The 22162-nt window shown below is 39.6% G+C and overlaps 2 long non-coding RNA genes across 4 annotated transcripts in view; both read right to left on the bottom strand.

The window, feature by feature from the left end:
* LOC103790755 (uncharacterized) overlaps positions 1 to 1141 on the bottom strand; it is a 34554-nt gene extending 33413 nt beyond the window's left edge. For both annotated transcript variants that reach the window (XR_004739289.3, XR_004739291.3), the window contains exon 1: positions 325 to 1141. This is a non-coding gene — a long non-coding RNA (uncharacterized LOC103790755). The remainder of the gene's footprint in view (positions 1 to 324) is intronic.
* Positions 1142 to 14009: 12868 nt separating this feature from the next.
* LOC144581551 (uncharacterized) overlaps positions 14010 to 22162 on the bottom strand; it is a 59163-nt gene continuing 51010 nt past the window's right edge. The window contains exons 6-7 of one of the 2 annotated variants that reach the window (XR_013532508.1): positions 14996 to 15101; positions 14010 to 14871 (exon numbers count right to left, since the gene is read on the bottom strand). This is a non-coding gene — a long non-coding RNA (uncharacterized LOC144581551). The remainder of the gene's footprint in view (positions 14872 to 14995; positions 15102 to 22162) is intronic. The other variant, XR_013532509.1, reaches the window with a different exon arrangement.

The raw sequence follows: 22162 nt of genomic DNA, 5'->3' as shown, positions 1-22162 counted from the left end.
CCTCCAATCGTCCCCACACAATCTGAAAGAGACTTGCGGTGGCACAGAGCTACTCAGAAAGCGCTCTAGGCTGGGGAGTACTTTGCGTTTAAGGAAGCGGGCAAGACGCTCGGGGTTTTGGCTGCTGTTTTAGCCCCGAATCTGCGACGGAGGGGACGGAGGGAACGGAGGGCACGGAGGGAACGGAGGGCCAAGCTATGCCAGCGGCAACTCGGGTCTGCAGACTCCAGAGCTGACCAAGAGGCCCAGATTTCACCGCAGCCGGTTCCCGCCAGATTCAAACAGCCTCCCCCCCTTCTCAGGATGTCCACCCTGTGTACTGACCGTTTTCCAGCCTCTGAAGGTTCCAGGGTCCTCCCTAGGGATCTCCCAGTACCTACAAGGTCACAGGATAACAGGGTCCGTGGTAGCCTCACTTAGGAGTTCTGGAGCAGAGAAGAACGAACAATGGACACAAGAACTGAACCCAGGGGACCACACCCTTCCAGATTGCAAGGCCGCCCCTTCCTCTCTGTCTGTGAACCTGATTGAACAGTTTTCATGCTGCCATCACGGATTAGCTGGGGCACCAGGCTCCACCCCTTCAGGCCCTGAGTGACAGGCGATGTAACCAGAACGTGCGCTGAATGAGCGGAGAGAGGCAGGTTTTTGGCTGCAGCGTTTTCAGAGCTTCCTCCTGGTGCTGGGACCTGGCCCTGCCTGAGGAACATTTGCATTTAACCTTGCACGTATGATTATGTCACTTTTGAATTATATTTGTGTGTGTATGTATACACTTACAGAGTACACATATGTTACTCTCAAATTAAAATAATACAATGGCAACTATTTGAAAGTTTCAGGCCTGGCGTCGTGGCTCACGCCTATAATCCCAGCACTTTGGGAAGCCGAGGCAGGTGGATCAGGAGGTCAAGAGATCGAGACCATCCTGGTCAACGAGGTGAAACCCCGTCACTACTAAAAATACAAAAATTAGCTGGGCATGGTGGCGCGTGCCTGTAATCCCAGCTACTTGGGAGGGTGAGGCAGGAGAACTGCTTGAACCCAAAAGGCAGAGGTTGCGGTGAGCCGAGATCGTGCCATTGCACTCCAGTCTGGGTAACAACAGCGAAACTCCGTCTCAAAAAAAAAAAAAAAAAAAAAAAAAGAAAGTTTCAGATTTTACAACCATCCTGACCTCTGGTCTTCTGAGCGGGAAGCCTGAGCTTTAAAAAAGGTGGCAATGGGATGTGGGGGCGGGCGGCGGGCCAGATTAGGACGGCGCACAGGGCTGCGGGACCGGAGACAGAGACTAAGCCGGTTGGGCACAGTGGAGGGGCTGTGTCCTGTGCTGGCACGCTGGAAGCACTTCCATATCAAAGTGAATCTGGCGGATGAGGCACAGCTGGCGCCGCTAACCATGCGGCCGCAAGAAAAGCTCTGCTACCTACGCGCCCAGCAGGCGGCCTGAGCAGGAGCTCCCGGGAGCGCGCCTTCTACTACCACGCGGAGGCTGGACAACCACTCGATCGTGCGCCCGCACCTGCAGAAAGGCTGATGCTACTGGTGATTAGGGACCCAAGGTTGTCTGGGCTGGAGGAGGGAGAGCTGTGAGCCGGGGACCTGGGTGCTGGCTAAAGGAACAGGAGGGAGTAGGGCGCACTTTTGGAAGGCACCTCTCCCGCCTCTGAGGAGCCTAGATGTCACTCCAGGGTTTTGGGTCCCAGGTGGTCAGGGAACACTGGCCTGCCTGGCGGATGCGCACTGCTTCCCACACTCGACACCGACCTAGAACAATGCTGCTCCTGCCCAGCCTATCAGAATGGAGCCTCGAGCCTTCCAGCTCTACTACTGTGTGACTTACAGGCTATTGCTCCCCTCTTGGGGCCCCGGGAGTCCTGTCTTCAGTGGGAAGCACTATGCCACTTTGGAAGGCTCCCATGGGCAGTCAGAAAGCATCACATACAGAGGGGACGAGAAAGGAACTCTGGGGCACCTTTTCTTTTGCCCAGGACAGTCTCACATCCACACTTTTATACAAGCCGTGCCCCCTGCCTGCAGCACTTTTCAGTCTCTTCTCTGCACCCGCAATTCACCTGGGATTGCAGCCTCTTTCAGGAAGTCTTCTCAATTTTTTTTTTCCCCAGGTTGAGAGCACTTAGCTTTCTTTGAGGCCTTCACAAGGCCTTTGAGCAGGGAACAGCCCTGCCTGGGAGTGCAGCCCGTCCTGCCCAAACTCTCAAATGACTAAGGGTGGCAATATGGTCATCCCAGCGCCTTCTCGACTCACCAACTGTGCCGCATCTCCACCTCCAAATACCTTCACAGGAGGCACTTGCGCTCATCCCCTGGGCAGTTTTCTCCTTCGCCTTAAATCCTGATGCCTCACCGATTGCATGGGATCTTGGGGCCTTGGGAAAAGGAGTCTAAAGGGCACTGGCAAATCGGACATGGATCTGGGAGTGGGGAACTGTGCACAAGTGAGGGAGGTCATCACAGGACCTTGCAGGGGATGTGTTGAGGGAATTCCGGGTGGTGGAGACTTTCAGGGTACTACGCAGGGTCTCTAAGCGCTAAGATTACCGGTGTGAACCACCACATACAGTCTAAGAACTGCTTTTAGTGTTTTCTGTATAATGTCTGTCTGCTGGCAACAAATTGCATCAGTTTTTATTTATCTGAAATGTCTTTATTTCTCCTTTATTTCTAAAAGATACTCTTTTGGGCATAAGATTCTGGTGAGTAGCTTTTTTCCTTTGTACATTGGACAAAGAAGTTATAAAGGGAGTGGAAAGTTTCCAAGAGGACAAGCAAATCAAGACCTAAGAATACTGACTGGATTAAGCAACACGGTCATAGTAATGATGGCTGGTAATAGATTAGAGTTGGTTAGAGATAGCGAAAATTATTACAATTAAAGACAGTAGAAGCAATGAGATACTGTCCTACAACAGTCAGAAGGTCTATTATTAAAATGCCAAAATCTAACAGATGTTGGTAAGGTTGTGGAGAAAAAGGAATGCTTACATACTGCAGATGAGAATGTAAATTAGTTCAGTCACTATTGAAAGCAGTTTGAAGATGTCCCAAAGAACTTAAAACAGAACTACTATTTGATTCGGCAATCTCATTACTGGGTATATATTCAAAGAAAATTAAATTATTCTACCAAAAAGGAACATGCACTGGCACGTTCATTGCGATTGCTATTCACAGTAGCAAATTCTCTCAGCACTTTTCATGTTTATTTTGATTTCTGGCTCTACAGACTGTGGGTGTTTTGATTTTACCTTTCTAAGTTATCTCTCTTGCTCACTTTTAGATTTCCTCTTTCTCTTGCTGTTAGGAAGTTTGAATGTTATTTCTATTAAGTATTTTTTTTATCTTTTTTTGAAACACTGCGATTTTGAATTCAAGGGCTTATGTTTAGTTTGAACCTAGAAATTTGTAAATTACCATTAATATTTTTACTTATATTTTTTATTGTAGTGAAAAAAATAGGCATTATTTAATCCTCCTTATAGTTTTCATCTAGTTAAAACTATATTTATATTTTACAAAATTTTGTCTTTTTTTATAGTAGTTGGCTGTATATATTACACTCAATATTCCAGTTCATTAGTTTTCTTATCATTTCAATTTATAGGTTAACTCACACTCACACACTGTGTATTAACTTGATATTCTTTTTTGCTGTTGTTCAAATATGCTTTTAACTTGAGACAGTCTCACTCTGTTACCCAGGCTGGAGTGCAGTGACGTGATATTGGCTCACTACAACTCCCACCTCCCAGGCTCAAGGGATCCTCCCACCTCACCCTCTCAAGTTGCTGGAACTACAGGTGCATACCACCATGCCTGGCTAATTTTCGCTTTTTTTTTCTTTTTTTTCTTTTTGAGACAGAGTTTTGCTCTTGTTACCCGGGCTGGAGTGCAATGGCGCCATCTCGGCTCACCGCCACCTCCTAGGTTCAGGCAATTCTCCTGCCTCAGCCTCCTGAGTAGCTGGGATTACAGGCACATGCCACCATGCCCAGCTAATTTTTCGTATTTTGTTAGTAGAGACGGGGTTTCACCATGTTGACCAGGATGGTCTCGATCTCTTGACCTCGTGATCCACCCGCCTCGGCCTCCCAAAGTGCTGGGATTACAGGCTTGAGCCACCGCGCCCGGCCCCAGTTTTCACATTTTTTATAGAGCTGTAGCCCAGGCTCTTCTCCAACTCCTGAGCTAAAGCAATTCGCCTTCCTCAGCCTTCCAAAGTGCATGAACCACTACACCTGGCCTTAAATTTTATCGCTTCTTGTTCTTTTCACAAAAATAATATTAATTTTGTAATCTATTTATGTAAATATTTTAAACATAATTTCAATAAGAAAAGTTATTGAATTTTTTTTTTCTGCATACTTCCTCATTTCTTTTTGTCCATCGGTTTCTAATTTGCTTCTTACTTTTGGAAAATATTACAGTTTGGATTTTCGTGGTTCTGTTATTTTTGTGTTTATTTTATTTTCCCTGGGAGCAAGATGAACAACCGCATAGATCTGATATCCTTGTGAACAGTCACTATCCGAATTAGGCACATGCTTCTTAGGTCTACTACTCCTCTGGATTGTTCTCTTGATTTACTTCTGTTCTGTGAGGTTCTTGTATTTTCCTTTAACTCTGTTTTGCACTTTAAGTGTTTTTGTAAATTCTTGAGAATTTTGAATTGTCTACATTAAAATATTTAAGAATATGTAGCATTTTTTCTAAAGTTGCGAATATCCACAACACTTTATGAGATATCCCAAGCTTCTTCACCCAGAATATGCATCTCTCTCAAATATGCCATGTGCTAATAGTAACTGTAAAGGTTAATTTATTTGATACTTTAAAGTTTATCCTGGCCAGGCATGGTGGCTCACACCTGTAAGCCCAGAACTTTGGAAGGCTGAGGTGGGTGGATCACAGGGCAAGAGATCGAGACCATCCTGGCCAACATGGTGAAACACTGTCTCTACTAATAAATATAAAACTTAGCTGGGCGTGGTGGCGTGCACCTGTAGTCCCGGCTACTGGAAGTCTGAGGCAGGAGAATTGCTTGAACCCAGGAGGTAGAGATTGCAGTGAGCTGAGGTCGTGCCACTGCACTCCAGCCTGGCGCCTGGTGATGGAGTGAGACTCTATCTCAAAAAAAAAAAAAAAAAACAAGTTCATCTTATGTTTTACATGTATTTCTGAAAATATAACTTACTGCAGTGAACTAAATTGAACTGGATACAGCCAAAATTACTGTTTTGTTGTTGTTGTTTGTTTCTGTTTTTAAAAAAATCAAGTTATCATGGATAGAAATATTCACTTGAATTCAGATCTTTTCACTCCAGTAACCATGATGCCTTTGTAGCGTATTATTGAATTTTTTTTTTTTTTTTTTACTCTGCCATGTTGACTTCAGAGCCTGACTTTATAAAAATAATTTGTGTCCGGACACAGTGGCTCACACCTTTAATCCCAGCACTTTGGTAGTCCGAGGTGGGCAGATCATGAGGTCAAGAGATTGAGACCAACCTGGCCAAAATGGTGAAACCGCATCTCTAATACAAATACAAAAATTAGCTGGGTGCAGTATTGGGCACCTGTAGTCCCGGTGGCAGCCGCCTGTAGTCCCAGCTACTGGAGGCTGAGGCAGGATAATCGCTTGAACCCAGGAGGCGAACGTTGCAGTGAGCTGAGATTGCACCATTACAGCCTGGCCACAGAGTGAGACTGAGTCTCAAATAATAATAATAATAATAGTAATTTGCTTGCATTTTCTATTTTATAAATTAATGAAAAAGACACATATAATTTGTGTGTGGCTAGATATTTCCAGTGTCATTCAGTTGCCTAGAAAATATAACCTTTTGGATTTCTACTTATAAAGTCAATGACATTGTTAAAATTAAAATCTTAGCATTTATTATTTACCCTCTGGTATTGTTATATAATCTATATCTTCTGTTTCCTAATGAAGAATGCTATCCATCTGTCTCTGTGCCTAATTAGTCAAACTTTCTAATAATGTTATGTAACATTTGTATGTTTATTTAGTTATTGATATCAAAACATTGAGTTTGTTCTTAATGTTACCTAATATTATTGTAAATGTGTTAATCTATCTTTTTTATGTATTTCTGTTTTATACATGTTGAACCCTTAGGTATTGTTTATGTGTGTGAATTACTTAGAATAATCCCTAATACTTTGTAGAGGGTACTACGTACTAACTTCTCTGATTCATTAAATTTCTACTTGTTTATATCATTTTTCATTCAGTAAATTATTTTTATTTGTTCTTATTAAAATTTTACTTTCTATTTTATCTATCTGTAAAAGATGAGATAGGCTAATGTGCCATAAAATTTAATCTCATGTGGCATGCTTAACTGTTTTCTTTTAGAGAGATAGCTTTTCTGACTCAGGCAAAAAATGCAAGTGATAAGTACAGCAGTTATAGTCATTTTCTCAATTCTGTAACACCTGAAGCTTTGGATAATTTATTGATTTTCCAAAAGCTTTATTTTCATATGTTAATCTTTCTTAATCTTTCATTGCAACTGCCTAGAAAATCTAGAAACATAGAATATTACAAATCAAAATAAATACCTTGACAGGCTCAAAATAACAAAGGAAACTCAAGACAAATGGAATATGTGAGTAGACCTATAGCACAATATTTTATTATTATTATTATTATTATTATTATTATTATTATTTGAGATGGAGTTTTGCTCTTGTTGACCAGGCTGGAAAGCAATGGCACGATTTCGGCTCACTGCACCTCCACCTCCTGGGTCCAAACAATTCTTCTACCTCAGTCTGTGGAGTAGCTGAGATTAAAGGCATGAGCTACCATGCCCAGCTAATTTTGAATTTTAAGTAGAGACTGGTTTTCTCCATGTTGGCTAGGCTGATCTCAAACTCCCAACCTCAGGTGATCCACTCGCCTCAGCCTGTTAAAGGCGTGAGCCACTGCACCCAGCCCACGACATTAATTAAGAAAATCTTGTTACAAAAGAGCAAACAAACGCTGAAAGTGAAAATGCTTAATGGTAAATTCTGCCAAACACTTAACAGAAAATTCATACCAATTTTTACAAGCCTTCCCCAAACATTAAAAAGAAGCAAATCATGGCAGGTGATGACCCATGCCTGTAATCCCAGCACTTTGGTAGGCTGAAATGGGCAGGTCACTTGAGGCCAGGGGTTCAAGATCAGCCTGATCAGCATTGTGAAAACTCATCTCTACTAAAATTACAAAAATTAGCTGTGTGTGCCTATAATTCTAGGTGCTCAAGAGGCTGAGGAAAGAGACTTGCTTGACCTGGGAGGTGGAGGTTGCAGTGAGCCAAGATCACACCAGTGCATTATAGCCTTGGTGACAGAGCAAGATTTTGTAAACCAGCAAAAAACAAAACAAAAGAAAAAAAATAACAGATTTTTTGATCACTTTTATTAGGCCTTTGTTATCATTAATTTTTTTATTTTTATTTTTTATGTTTTGAGACAAAGTTTTGCTCTTGTTGCCCAGGCTGGAGTGCAATGGCACAACCTCTGCTTTCCAGGTTCAATGATTCTCCTACCTCAGCCTCCCGAGTAGCTGGGATTACAGGCATGTGTCATCATGCCCGGACACAAATAATTTTGTGTTTATAGTAGACAAGGGGTTTCTCCATATTGTTCAGACTGGTGTCGAACACCTGACCTCAGGTGATTCACCCGCCTTAGCCTCCCAAAGTGCTGGGATTACAGGCCTGAGCCACTGTGTCCTCCAGGAAATTCTTTTTCATGTATCCCTTGCAACTATCACTGTCTGAAGTAGACCAAGGGGGAGGAGATGGAGGCCAGTATTATTACACCAAAATCAGAATAAGGCATCATATGCAAAGAATTATCTCAACAATTATCTCTGATGAATACTAAAAATGTACTAGCAAATTAAATCCAGCAATATACAACAATAATTATATACTACAACTGAAGAAACTATTTCACAAATGCCATGTTTACTTAACATTCAAAGATAAATCAGCGCAATACACAATAGAATAAAGAATGCAAAACTGGGCCGGGCATGGTGGCTCACACCTGTAATCCAAGTACTTTGGATGACCTGAGGTCGGGAGTTCAAGACCAGCCTGACCAGCATGGTGCAACCATGTTGGTAAACCGGTCTTTAAAATAAAAAAAAAAGAATACAAAACTATCTTTACATAGACATGGGGAAGCACTCATGCATTATAAAACCCTTAGAAACTAAGAAACTTTCCAGACCTGCTAACGAGCACCTGTTGAAAAATCTACAGCTAATGTTATACTTAATATTGAAAGACTGGATGTTTATGTATAACTCTGCAAATGAGACAAGAATGTTCACTTTGACTACTTTATTCAACTCAAACTGGTAGTGTTACCCAGAAAAATTATACAAAAATAAATAAATAAAATATTTCTAATTGGAAAAGAAAGATAAACTCCTTTTTATTGCAAATTTCATAAGCTTCTATATAAAAAAATCTGTAAGAAATTAACTAAAATCCAGTAGAACAAATAAATGAGTTCAGTGAGGTAGATAGATACAAGATTAAAATACAAAATTAAATTGCATTTTCACATGCCAGCTATATGTAATCTAAAAATTTAAAAATTCCACTCATAATATTTTCAGAAGATAATACATAGGAATAAAGTTAACAAAAAAGTGCAAGTTTTTTACACTGAAAAAAAATTAATGAAAAAGCCAAGAAAACCTGAAATTAAAAATAACATTTGATGTTCAAAAATATAATGTTGATAATTTCTCATTGCTTCTCAAATTGACCTAGAAATTTAATGCAATTCCTTCAAATTCTGAATTTTTATAAAAACTGACCATTTCACATCAAATTTAAATGAAAATACAAAGGAAACAATAGCAAAAACAATACTGAAAAAAACCTATAATTTGATATTTTACACTTTTCAGTAATAATTCTCATGACAAAGTTAAAGTATTCACGATAATTTACTAGTAGTATAAAGATATATTCATGTAATTCAGTCACCTTGATTTGAAAGTCTGGCAATTTGAAAGTCTGCTATTTATAGAAAAAAAAATCTATATATGCATATATAGATATAACAATATATTGTTTTATATATATTTATAAAATATTATTTTATGTATATAAATATATATAAAGAATACATATATATATATATATATATATTTTTTTTTTTTTCTTGAGAGGGAGTCTTGCCCTGTCACCAGGCTGGTGTGCAGTGGCACAATCTCAACTCACTGCAATCTCCAACTCCCTGATTCAAGCGATTCTCCTCCTGCAGCCTGTGGAGTACCTGGGATTACAGGCACACACCACCATGCACAGATAATTTTTGCATTTTTAGTAGATACTGGGTTTCACCATGTTGGCCAGTACGGTCTCAAGCTCCTGACCTCCTGATTTACCCACCTTGGTCTGCTAAAGTGCTGGAATTACAGGCAAGAGTCAACGTGCCTGGCCAGTAAATAGATCCAATAGATTAGAACCTCTAGTCTCACAGATTCTGTTGTTAATCTTGGTGGGAACATCCATATGGTTTTTATTAGGAAGTCAAATTGTCTTTATATGGTATTATATAATATTACATCTAGAAAATCTAAAGACCACCAAAATACATTTAAATTTGATAAATGAACTTAATAATCTTTCAAGATACAAAAATCAGTGCACTAGAATTAATAGCATTTTTATACACAAAAAATAAGCTGATAACCAAATTAAAAAGTCAACTTCTTTTACAGTAACTACACAAAATGTAAAATTCCTAGGAATATAATTAATCAAATAGGCAAAACCTCTCTCTACAAGGAAAACTACAAAACACTTATACAATAAATTTTATATAACACAAACCAATGAGAAAAACATCCCATGCTCATGAATTGAAAGAATTATTATCATTAAGATGACCACACTGCCACAAACAATCTACATACTAAATGGAATTTTTACCAAAGTGCCAATGTTATTTTTAATGGAATTAGCAAAAAAAAAAAAAAAAATTAAATTTATGTGGAACCATAGAAAAGCCTGAATAGCCAAAGCAAATTTAAGCAAAGAGGGGAAAGTTGAAGATATTATGTTACCTGACTTAAAATTATAGTAGGAGGCTTTAATATTCAAAACAGTGTGGTACTGTTGTAAATAGAGGCATAGATTAGTGAAACAGAATAGAGAATCTAGAAATAAACCCACATACCTACACACAACTGATTCTTTACAAAGTCAACAAAAACATACACTGAAAAAAATGACATTCTATTTAACATATTGTGCAAGAAAACTTATATTGCTATATGCGGAAGTATGAAATGGAACCCCCAACTCTCACCATACACAGAAATCAACTCAATATGGATTAAAAGACTAAAGTGTAAAACCTGAAATGATAAAAATTCTAGAAGAAACCCTGTGATAAACTCTTCTGCACATTGGCCTGGACAAAAAAATGTATAACTACAATCACAAAAGCAGATGCAGCAATAACAACAATAGACAACTGGAACTTAAACAAAAAAGCTCCTGAAAAGAAACTTAATTAACAGGAGAGCAGACAACTTATAGAATATAAAAATTGTTTGTGAACTATGCACGTGACAAAGAAAAAATGTCTGGAATATACAAGGAAATCAAACAGCTCAACAATAATAAAACAAGACACCTCATTAAAAAGTAGGCAAAGAATGAAAACAAATATTTTTCAAAAAGAAGACAATGATGATCAACAAGCTTGTAAAAAGTACTCAACATTGCCAATGGTCAGAAAAATGCCAACTGAAACCCACAATGAAATACCATTTTACACCATTCATAATGGCTAATTACTAAAAAGCGAAAAAATGACAGATATTTGCAAGAATACAGAGAAAAGTGAATACTCAGACATGGTTTCTAGGAATGTAAAGTTTTACAACCTCTATGGTAAAAAGTATGGAGATCTTTTTAAAAATTAGAAATAGCACTTCCATTTGATCCAGCATTCCCATTCCTGGCTATCTATCCAAAGAAAAATGATTTATTACATAAAGAAGATACCCACAGTCACGTTTATTGCAGCACTATTCACAATAACAAAGATATGGAGTCAATTTAAATTTATCAATCAATGACTGAATTAAAAATTGGCTATACATTTATACCACGGAATACTACTCAGACATAAAGAAGAATAAAATCATGTCTTTTGCAGCAACATGAATAGAACTGAGGGGCATTACTGTAAATAAAATAACTTGGAAAATCAAATACTATATTTTCTCACTTATAATTGAGAGCTGAATAATGCATATACTATAGAGACTAAAAACATAGACACTGGAGACTCAGAAAGATGGAAGGTTGGTAGAGGGTTTAGGAATGAGGAAATACCTAATTGTGACAACGTGTGCTGTTCAGATGACTGTCACACCAAAGCTCATATTTCATCACTATGCAACACGTCTATGTAGTGAAATTTGCACTTGTACTAACCTGACTTTTATCAAAAGGGCAGACTGAATAGACCTTATAATTTTCGTATTTCAATTAGGTGGTAAAAATAATATTAATAAAAATAAATTTAAAATTATGTTGTATTTTAAGAATGGTGTAAAAAGATAATTTGATGAATTAGTACTAAGCACATACAATATGTTAGGCAAGATTCTAAGCCATTAGACATTTTGAGACAGAATATCATACGGTACCAAAGAAATAACAAAAAGATTCATTAGCAATGATGAATTGACATATTAGATGATATTAAGACCTTTATAAAATTTACTGTTTTGTTTTATAATAAAGGATCATAATGTTAAATAACTTGATTAAAAAGTCTGATTACTTAGGCATATAGATAAATGGCAGCATGTTGACCAGTAAACAGAATGCACACATTAATTGAAAAGACAAAACAAAATTATTTAATTTCTGTGTATTTATTTAGGTTTGGGGAGCAGCTTTATTAGCTGAGAATGTTGTGGGGTTCTCTCCCTGGGAGGTTGGGTCTTCCACTGGTCACCCCCTGCAGTGGTCTAGGAGACGCCATGCAATTCAGTGCAGGGCTCAGCTGGGGGACGGGCCTTGGAGAAGGCGAACTGTGGCTACACCGGGTCCCTGGTGCTCCTCAGACTCCTGCAGAGCCTGCACCTCTATAGGGCATTGACCCATCCAGCTCAGAACCTTCTGTTCAGAGCCCGGTTTGACACGGGCCAGGCATTTCCGCTTCTTCCCTTTGAGCTTTACTTTACACTCGGGTTCCTTTCAGTCCTTCTTATGACCCCTTGTCTTCTGGAGTTTAAATTCCAGCCTCACAAGTGTTCCAACTTGGAGGGCATGTCCACGGGCGCTATCCACACTGGTCTCCCAAAAGGTGACTGCATGGGAGCGTGGATTCTTCCAGGGCCACCCGCGTTCCCTGCGCTCTGCCACCAGTGTTTGGCCCCGCCCAGCCCCCCGCGCCCACCCACGGGATCAGCAGGATCCGCAGCTGTCGCTTGCTTCCACCGTCACCCCAGACCTGTGAAGCTGGTGTGCGCCCCTCAGCTCTCCCAGCTGGCCAGGAGCCTCCTCCTCCCCTGCCCTGCCCTTGGGGGGCCATGCGCGCAGAACTCTGGGCAAAGGAGAAGGAACCCTGGGAAATGTCCTTTTCTCCAAATTGACCTTGGGATCCACCTGGTCCTCTCTACTCCCTCCCACTCTGCCTGCACTGTTCCTGGGGCTACCAGTTTTAGCAAAGTTCGATGCCTCCTGCCCCAACCGGAAAGCAATCCTGTTGCTCACTGCCACCCTTCACCTTTTTTCTGGCCTTTTCTCTCTCCCCGCTGGGTCTCTGTCAGGAGGCCTCTCCTCCCTAATGTCCCTGGAGCCCCTCTCTTCTTCTCCCGGCCAGCCTCCTCTCCAGCCACTTCTCCCTTCCTAACCGGAATCTCCTGGCTCCCAGGGAGTGCCCCGCACCATCCCGGGGCCCAGAGAAACCCGACAAACTATTTTAAATGGGAACATTTTAATTCCACTGAATTCATGACAACAGAAACCCATCTTATATTTTAAAGAATTATAAAATTATAATAACAACTACAGATCGAAAGCATGACTAGGGTTAAAAATACCCACCGTTTTACCAAAAACAACAGCAGCAACTACACCCTGCTATAGCTAACAAACTAATTCAGTAAAGTTGCAGAATACAATATTAACATGAAAATCAGTTGTATTTTTATACATCAACAACGAAACATCTTTAAAATAGATAAGGAAAATAATTTCAGAAAATAGGAAATATATCCTCTGTTCATGGATTATAAAAAGTAATACTGTTGAAATCTCTAAGCTACACAAAGTCATCTACAGAGTTAAAGACATTTCTGTCAAAACTTTAATGCCATTAAAATAAATGTAGAAAAAATAATTGTAAAATTAGTATGGAGCCACAAAAGACCCCACATAGACAAATACTGAGAAGAACAAAAAGGCTAAAATCCTAAAACCTTCTGATTTCAAACTACATTACAAAGCTATAGTCATCAAAATAGTATACTATCTACATAAAACTCAGTGGAACAGAAGAACTAGAAATGAACTCATACACATACAGTCAACTGATCCCACATAATTAGCAAATGATAAATACATCAAAAAATAGTGTAGAAAAAACTAGATATTCACATACAAAAAGCAAACTCATCTCTTAGAGCGACACAAAAATAAGTTTAAAATAAAGACTTAGACATAAAAACTGAAATTATGGATCTTGTATTACATATATATATGAAAAGCTCTTTGTGGTTGTGGCAGCGATATTTTGGATTTGACATAGAAAACACAAGCAACAAAAGCAAAAAATAAAAATGTGGAACTGTGTCAAAGTAACAAGTTTCTGCACAATAAAGGAAACAACAAAATATAAAGGCAATATATGGGATGAGAAAACACTTGTAAACCATATGTAGGACAATATATTGCTATACAATATATATGTAATAATAATCAAAAAAAAAAAAAAACCTCACAGCAGAACAAAACAAAAAACAATTCTCTGATTAACTGGGCAAAATATCTGAATAGCCGTATTTCCAAAAACATACAAGAAATGTTTCGCCATACACACAGAAATGTATAATGGACCTATGCGAGGAGATACATGTGTAAACTAGCTTAACTGAGATAATTTAAAGATGTATACACATCTCAAAGCACTCTATTGTACACCCTAAATATATGCACTTTTCAATGTGTAAATCATAACTCAACAAATGTGGGAAAAAATTAAGAGTAATCAGCAGGTCATATCTAGCCATATGTAAATTTAACTCTCTTGGCTACTCTTTCTGGTTTAACCTGTGAAAGGCCAGAACACATCTGGCTTCTTGACTTCTTCAACACTCCTCCTGCTGTTTCTGTAGCTGGGGAAGATGTAATAATTCCCAGGAGTTTTCTGGTTTCCAGACCCTGCAGATTGGGCAAGGCTATTACCCCTTCCCTTGCTAGTGGCCCACAGCCCTGCTTGGCTCCAGGCAATGCATTGCTGGGGGATCTCACATTACCAGCACTATGTCAGTGCAGAAGATACTGAAGAGGACAACGAGAAAACAAATTGGCCCTCATATAGTAGAGTAATTGTCATTAGATCATCTGTGTTGCATACAGGATCACTCTTTATTATTACTATTGCAAAACCTGCTACAATTGGATAAGAAAATGATATAGGGCATAGACTTTGAATCCATGAAGTTGGTGTCAGTTTCATGCAGAAATTTACTTTGATCATGACTTACCAAGTTATGTCATTGTAGATCAAGGCAGCCAACGTGGAATTTTCTTCATGGAAAACTGGTAGTTCAGCTGAAAACTAAATGTGACCATGAGCATAGATATAAAGTGAAAATTGGAGAGACTGGTTTTACCCTTTCACATTCATTCACCCTGGCAGTGATACCTGTGATGGCTGTGAGCCACAGCAAGTTTGAGCTTACCTTTGCCTTGCTAAGAAAGATGAATTGTTCTTTGGGAGGCCGAGGCGGGTGGATCACGAGGTCAAGAGATTGAGACCATCTTGATCAACATGGTGAAACCCCGTCTCTATGAAAAATACAAAAAATTAGCTGGGCATGGTGGTGCATGCTTGTAATCCCAGCTACTCAGGAGAATTGCCTGAACCCAGGAGACAAAGATTGCGGTGAGCCGAGATCGCGCCATTGCACTCCAGCCTGGGTAACAAGAGCAAAACTCCATCTCAAAAAAAAAAAAAAGGAAAGAAAAAAAGATGAATTGTTTACTGGTTCAACACTAAGTAAGGAGAAAAGAAAAGTTAAAAAAAGAATTAAAGAAAACATGAGTAAAATATAGTTTAGAGAATATAGACTATGAAGATGATTAGACATTGAATAATCTAAAATGTAAAGATAGAGCTGGAAACATACAGAGAATATTGGCAGTGAAGGAATTTTTAAAAAGATGATGCTTCTGCATCTGTTTATTCTGAAATTACTGACAGCAAGAAAAGTCAAAAGATGTTGGACAAGATACATTGGGGAAAAAAAAGAGAGGGTCTGGGGAAGGATGGTGAAGGATGAAAACTCTGATTCGGCTTCAGCTTTAGCTTCAGTGAACATGCATAGGCTTGAAAAGAGGCAATCCATACCCAATTCAAGATGTTCACCTTTTCCAAAACAAAAACAAATCAACTGTGACAAAGCATAAGATAGGTTTGCTGAAAACTTCCCAGAAATGAAACTTTCAAAGATGACTTAGAAACCATGCCTTGGGTAAAAGGGACTACAGAGTGAATGTTAATCGCAGAAGAAAACTCAAGCTTTTTTAGAAACAGAGTTTGGAAACTCTTATTTTATTTTATTGCATAACTTTTCTCCCCCAAAGAGTCTGTGGCACAGAGGAACTGTGTCACAATTTACCCATTTCTGATTCAGAAATGTCAAATAAAGTTTGGGTTGCAACTTTTTAAAACCATATTTTAAACTAATAAGTAATGACTGAATAAAGTTATGCAGTAAGTGGACTAAAGTTTACAGGGCACAGGTGAGTTTATCAAACTTCATGATTTTATCTTGTCATTTACAATATCCATATAAGCAAAAAGCCATATGAGCAAAACTCATGTAACCACTGATGACTTAAATGTATGTTTGTCATGCACATGTACCCCAAAACCTAAAATGCAATAAAAAATTTAAAAAAATGTATGCTATGTTTGTCTTTGTCTCTATATAGTCACAGTAAAACACACAGCAAAAAAAAAACATCAAAAATTTATAAAAACCAATCTGACTATATTCATCCTTGTTTATGCCTTTTAGAACCTAAACAATTTCTTCTATTTGTAATAGCCTACAAATATTATTAAAGAACTAATGACAAGGTGACATATTGTTGAAAATTAGTCTTTTATTGTTGTTGTTGTTTTCTGTGAATAATCTGTTGATTCGTACTATTTGTTCAACTTTTATATTTGGTTTGTTTCATACCTAATGAGATAGTTACATATGAACAACTGTATACAGTATTGAAATAGTGTGCTGGCATTTGTGGTTTTCCTAATTATTATTGCAGGCAATTGAGGTAGATCAGAGAAATCTGATTTCTAGTACAAAAGAAATACTTAGCCAGGACCTCAAACTCAAGATATTCATTGCAAATGTCCTCAATTGCAATAAAAAATTATAACATTTTGGCCAGGCGCGGTGGCTCAAGCCCGTAATCCCAGCACTTTGGGAGGCTGAGGCGGGTGGATCACAAGGTCAAGAGATCGATACCATCCTAGTCAACATGGTGAAACCCTGTCTCTACTAAAACTACAAAAAAATTAGCTGGGCATGGTGACGCATGCCTGTAATCCCAGCTACTCAGGAGACTGAGGCAGGAGAATTGCCTGAACCCAGGAGGTGGAGGTTGCAGTGAGCCAAGATCACGCCATTGCACTCCAGCCTGGGTAACAAGAGCGAAACTCTGTCTCAAAAACAAACAAACAAAGAAACCATTATAACATTTTTAAAAACATTCTTTAAAAAAATTCTGAATTAAAAAATTCAAATGATATCTTATATGGAGTTAGGGAAGTGCTAATGAGATAGAATGGCAATTGAAGCAGAAAGTTCTGAATTCAGGTAAATATTTTTACCACATTAGTATTAGGTTAAAAGAAACAATGATTCTGACCATCCTACTACCTGCAGCAAAATATTTCAGAAATGTGTGCATAATTTATCATTAATTTTCTAATGGTAAAAAGTTAATCACATTCTACAAATTAGTACAATACTGTCTATATAAGAGAGCGGTATTTGAAATGAAGAAATTTGTAGAAATACCGCTCTCTTATATAGACGGTATTGTACTCATTTTGCAATTTCTCATGAGGAGGTGATCTATGCCATAGAAAATCTCTGTAAAATGTTTTATTTATGTATGCAGCTGTTGATATTTCTGCTTTGCAGGAAAATAACATGCTTTAAAAACTTAATGCAGATAGCTAAAATTATCAAGAAGTTACAGGAATTCAGCCGGGTTTGGTGGCTCACACCTGTAAGATCAGCACCTTGGGAAGCTGAGGCAGGTGGATCACGAAGTCAAGAGTTCAAGAATAGCCTGGCCAAAATGGTGAAATCCTTTCTCTACTAAAAATATGAAAATTAGCCGAGCACATTGTCAGGCACCTGTAATCCCAGCTACTGGGGAGGCTGAGGTTCAAGAATGGCTTGAACCTGGGAGGTGGAGGTTGCAGTGAGCCGAGATTGCGCCATTGCACTCTAGCCTGGGCAACAGAGTGAGACTCCATCTCAAAAATAAATAAATAAGTGACAAAAATTCACAAAATGCCTAGCATAGGTAAAAGAAAACTATGGAATCTTCTCAGGACCGGAAGTAAATAAAGGTATTGATCCAAAGAAGTATTAACCTAGGTGGCCAGTGCTCCATTCAGATGCATCTGGTCACAAAAATGTCAGATCTTTTTAGGTTGTTCAGCTTCTGAAAAGGCACATGGAATATACATAGATAAACCGCCTGCTAAATCCAGAGTATGCTGTCTTCCATATGTGATAACTAAATTGTAAATTATGTTGCACAAAAAGAGATAAGCTACAAGTGTGAACCATTAGATTAAACAACAAGGCACATAAAACTCAGATATGAGGTTTTATATTTAAATGTTTGCAATATAGTGAAAAACAAAAAAATGAAAATAATGTGAAGAAAATCTACGAGCTTAAGTTATATTTGGAAAAGAGGCAAATATAAAATAAACTATTAAAAATGTAGTAAAAGAATTTAATCTGCATCATACAAATTACATAATAAAAGAGACTGAGGGAGAGGACTCAAGATGGCGCTGTGAGAACACCCCAGGATTGAAGCTCTCAGTGAATGCGTGGAGAGGTGGGTCAGAGCTGCATTTCCAGACTGATCTTTGTTGCCCACAGAACGGGGAAATTCCCAGGTATAGAGGAGACGCGGGACGCCAGGCAGAGGTTTTGTCTGGTGGAGCCAGCATCTGGGGTGGCGGCAGCCGGTCCTACACAGCTCTCCGCACAGGGCTCATTTGTCCGGGTGCCCTGTTGAACCAGCAACCTGAGACTTCAGAGGGCTGAACTTGAGACTGAACGGGACTTGGACAGTGGGCCAGCCCAGGGGATTGCAGGGACACAGCGTTTGGGGTAGCGCAGTGGGACGGGCAAAACGGCAATTCCAAACACTCCCAGTAAAGATGTTCCCTGAGACGCTCCGTGGGGGAGGGGCGACCACCATTACAGAGGCAATCCGCCCGTACTGAGATACACGCCCACTGCTGACACAGCCGGCCGTTGCCGAGACAACCCGATACAACAGACTCTGCCGCAGGGCATAGCCCATGGCAGCAGGGCGGAGACCGCAGCAGAAGAACAGAGCCTGCAGCAACAGGGTGAACCTCACAACAGCAGGGCACAGCCTCGGCAGGCAAATAGTGACTAGACTGCCTCCTAGCGGGGCAGGACACCTCAATGGACATCCAAAAATAAAGCCCCAACCCCCCAAGACAGAGCACCTGAGAAAAAAAGGGTTTTCTAATGAGCTCTGTTGCAGCAGAAATAAATGTAGCAGCCTAACAGCCCTGAACGAACAACAGAGCTCACAGCTCAGCAATTGAGCTCCTAAAAAGTACAGACTGTCTCCTTAAGCAGCTCCCTGACCCCTCTATATCCAAAAGACTGACATTTGGCAGGCATCATCCTGGGACAAAGACAGCAAAAAAAGAAACTGGTAGCATCCCTCACTGTTCCGCAGCTGCTATAGGTGCACCCCAGACAAGCAGGGCCTGGAGTGGACCTCAGCAGTCGTACAGCGAAGGGGCTAGACTGGTAGAAGGAAAACCAAGTAACAGAAATACTTCATCACCAACAATCTCGGTGTCCACTCAGAGACCCAATTGAAAAGTCAGCAACTACACAGACGACAGGTGGATAAATTCACAAAGATGGCAAGAAACCAGCGCAAAAAGGAGGAAAACACCTGAAACCAGAACACCTCACCTCCTAGAAAGGACCAAAACTCCTCACCAGCAAGGGAACAAAGCTGGACGGACAATGACTGTGATGAAATGACAGAATTAGACTTCAGAAGGTGGATAATGAGAAACTTTTGTGAGCTAAACGAACATGTATTAAATCAATGCAAAGAAACTAAGAACCTTGAAAAAAGATTCGAGGAAATAACAAGAATGAATAACTTAGAGAGGAAAATGAATAAATGAAAGGAGCTGAAAGACACAATACGAGCACTTCGCGAAGCATGCACAAGTTTCAATAGCCGAATTGACCAAGCAGAAGAAAGAATATCTGAAGTCAAAGATCAACTCAATGAAATAGAACGAGAAACCAAGATCAGAGAAAAAAGCACAAAAAGGAACGAACAAAGTCTCCAAGAAATGTGGGACTATGTGAAAAGACCTAACCTACGTTTGATAGGTGTACCAGAAGGGGACGAAGGGAATGAATCCAAGCTGGAAAATACTCTTCAGGACATCATCCAGGAAAATTTCCCCCACCTAGCAAGACAGGCCAGCACTCAAATGCAGGAAATACAGAGAACACCACAAAGATATTACGCAAGAAGAGCAACCCCGAGGAACATAATCGTCAGATTCAACAAGGTGGAAATAAAGGAGAAAATACTAAGGGCAGCCAGAGAAAGGTCGGCTCACCCACAAAGGGAAGCCCATCGGACTCACAGCAGATCTCTCGGCAGAAACACTACAAGCCAGAAGAGAGTGGGGGCCAATATTCAACATTCTTAAAAAAAAGAGCTTTCAACCCAGAATTTCATATCCAGCCAAACTGCGCTTCAGAAGTGAAGGAAAAATAAAATCCTTTGCGAACAAGCAAGTACTCAGAGATTTTGTCACCACCAGGCCTGCTTCACAAGAGCTCCTGAAAGAGGCACTACACATAGAAAGGAACAACCAGTACCAGCCATTCCAAAATCACACTAAATGCTAAAGAGCATCAACATAATGAAGAATCTACAAAAACTAACGGGCAAAACAGACACTTAGCATCAAAATGGCAGTATCAAATTCACACATAACAATATTAACCCTAAATGTAAATGGACTAAATGCACCAATCAAAAGACACAGACTGGCAATTTGGATAACAATTGAAAACCCATCAGTGTGCTATATCCAGAAAACCCATCTCACATGCAAGGGTACACAAAGGCTCAAAATAAAGGGATGGAGGAAGATTTACCAAGCAAATGGAGAGCAAAAAAAAGCAGGAGTTGCAATTCTCATCTCTGATAAAATAGACTTTAAAGCAACAAAGATCAAAAGAGACAAAGAAGGCCATTACATAATGGTAAAAGGATCGATACAACAAGAAGAGCTAACCATCCTAAACATATATGGACCCCATACAGGAGCAACCAGATACATAAGGCAAGTTCTTAATGACATGCAAAGAGACTTAGACTCCCACACAATAATAGTGGGAGACTTTAACACTCCACTGTCAATATTAGACAGATCAACCAGACAGAAAATCAACAAGGACATCCAGGGCTTGAACTCACACCTGGAGCAAGCAAACCTGATAGACATTTACAGAACTCTCCACCCCAAATCCACAGAATATACATTCTTCTCAGCACCACATCACACCTACTCTAAAATTGACCACATAATTGAAAGTAAAGCACTGCTCAGCAAATGCAAAACAACTGAAATCATAACAAACAGCCTCTCAGACCATAGTGCAATCAAGTTAGAACTCAGAATTCAGAAACCAACCCAGAACTACACAGCTTCATGGAAAATGAACAACTGGCTCTTGAATGTTGACTGGGTAAAAAATGAAATGATGGCAGAAATAAAGAAGTTCTTCGAAACCAATGAGAATGAAGACAAAACATGCCAGAATCTCTGGGAAACACTGAAAGCAGTCTCTAGAGGAAAGTATATAGCAATAAGTGCCCATATGAGGAGAATGGAGAGATCCAAAATTGACACCCTATCGTCAAAATTGAAAGAGCTAGAGGAGCAAGATCAAAAAAACTCAAAACCCAGCAGAAGACAAGAAATAACTAAGATCAGAGCTGAACTGAAGGAGATAGAGACACGAAAACCCTTCAAAAAATCAATAAATCCAAGAGCTGTTTTTTTGAAAAGATCAACAAAATAGACAGACCACTAGCCAGACTGATTAAAAAGAAAAGAGAGAACAACCAAATAGATGCAATAAAAAATGATAAAGGGGAAATCACCACAGATTCCACAGAAATTCAAACCATCATCAGAGAATATTACAAACAACTCTATACACATAAACTAGTAAACCTGGAAGAAATGGATAAATTCCTGGACTCCTGTGTCCTCCCAAGCCTAAACCAGGAGGAAGCTGAAACTATGAATAGAAGAATAACAAGGTCAGAAGTCGAGGCAGCAATTAAGAGCCTACCACTCAAAAAAAGCCCAGGTCCAGATGGGTTCACAGCCGAATTCTACCAGACACACAAAGAGGAGCTGGTACCATTCCTTCTAAAACTATTTCAAACAATCCAAAAAGAGGGAATCCTTCCCAAATCATTTTATGAGACCAACATCATCCTGATACCGAAACCCGGCAGAGACCCAACAAGAAAAGAAAGCTTCA

The sequence above is a fragment of the Callithrix jacchus genome, chromosome 2 (assembly GCF_049354715.1).
Source record: "Callithrix jacchus isolate 240 chromosome 2, calJac240_pri, whole genome shotgun sequence".
Taxonomy (NCBI): Eukaryota; Metazoa; Chordata; class Mammalia; order Primates; family Cebidae; genus Callithrix; species Callithrix jacchus.
Note: the sequence above shows the minus strand (reverse complement) of the source record. Positions and strands in the feature narration are given on the sequence as shown.